Raw genomic sequence first — 1,775 nt, forward strand, 5'->3', positions numbered from 1 at the left:
GCTGTCTTTTAAAGATGTCTAGCGAGTTGGCTTCCCTGATGTTTTGGGGTAGTTTGTTCCATAGTTTTGGGGCATAGTTGATAAAGGCTGCATTACCGATCCTCTTTTGACTGCTTCTGGGAGCCTCTAGTAGTCCAGCAGCTGATGATCGCAGTGTTCTTGCTGGTGTGTAATTTATTAGAGTGTTGGCGATGTAGCTAGGTCCCTGTCCATTTAGAGCTTTGTATGTAAGGAGAAGGACCTTAAAGTCAATTCTAAATGTTACAGGAAGCCAGTGTAAAGCAGCTAAGACTGGACTAATGTGCTCTCTCCTTTTGGTTCTAGTTAGCAGTCGGGCTGCAGAGTTTTGGATTAGCTGAAGTCTCTCTGTGGTTTTCTTAGGGAGACCTGTGAAAAGTGCATTACAGTAGTCTAACCGGCTAGATATGAATGCATGAATTAGCTTCTCAGCATCGTTCTGATTAATAAATGGTCGTACTTTTGCTATATTTCTGAGATGGAAGAACGATGTTTTCGTCACTTTGCTAATATGAGATTTGAAGTTCAGTTCTGAATCTATGATAACCCCAAGACTAGTGACCTCAGATTTGATCCAAGGGGTTAGTCCCCCCAGGTTCTTTATTAATGTTTCTTTTTTTTGGAGCCGATAATTAGAATTTCAGTTTTGTTCTCGTTTAGTTTCAGGAAGTTCTTACTCATCCATTTATTTATTGCCAGTAAGCAGTCTGTAATGGAGCTAATCGCTGTATCATTTGGTTCAGCAGATATGTACAGTTGTGTATCATCCGCATAGCTATGGAAATCTACATTATGTTCTCTGATGATATCACCCAGCGGTAACATGTAAAGGGAGAAGAGTAAAGGACCTAAGCAACTCCCTTGTGCAACTCCATAGTTGTTGTCGTATATATCAGACATGTGATCTCCTAGTTTAACATAGAATTTCCTCCCTCTGATGTATGTTTTAAACCAGCCCAGCACATGTTCTGAGAAACCGACATGGTTTTCAAGACGATCGATTAGAATATCGTGATCGATTGTATCAAATGCTGCACTGAGATCTAACAGGATAAGGATGGAGATCTTATTCTCGTCAGAGTTTAGTCTGAGGTCACTGATTATTTTGGTGAGGGCAGTTTCAGTGCTATGATATTTTCTGAATCCTGACTGAAATTGATGTTGTTTTCTTCAAGAAAGGAATTTATTTGAACTGAAACTATCTTTTCAAGTACTTTACTAATGAATGGTAGGTTGGATATTGGACGATAATTTGCCATTTCATTACTATCCAAGTTAGGTTTTTTTAGTAATGGCTTTACAACTGCTGTTTTAAAGGCATCTGGGAAAATACCAGTCCTAAGGGAAGTGTTTATGATATCTAGCACAGGGCTTGAAACACTATTAAACACCCGTTTGAAGAAAGCTGTAGGTATAGGGTCAATGTCTGAGGTGGAGGAGTTACATTCTGAGACAGTATCCTGTAGTACCCTGTAGTACCATGTAGTACCATGTAGTATCCTGTAGTACCCTGTAGTATCCTGTAGTACCATGTAGTGCCATGTAGTGCCATGTAGTGCCATGTAGTACCATGTAGTGCCATGTAGTGCCATGTAGTGTACCCTGTTGTACCCTACCATGTAGTACCATAGTATCCTGTAGTACCCTGTAGTATCATGTAGTGCCATGTAGTGCCATGTACTGTAGTACCATGTAGTACCTTGTAATACCCTGTAGTGCCATGTAGTACCATGTAGTGCACTACATAGGAATTAGGA

The sequence above is a fragment of the Notolepis coatsorum genome (genome assembly GCF_963971535.1).
Source record: "Notolepis coatsorum genome assembly, contig: SCAFFOLD_196, whole genome shotgun sequence".
Taxonomy (NCBI): Eukaryota; Metazoa; Chordata; class Actinopteri; order Aulopiformes; family Paralepididae; genus Notolepis; species Notolepis coatsorum.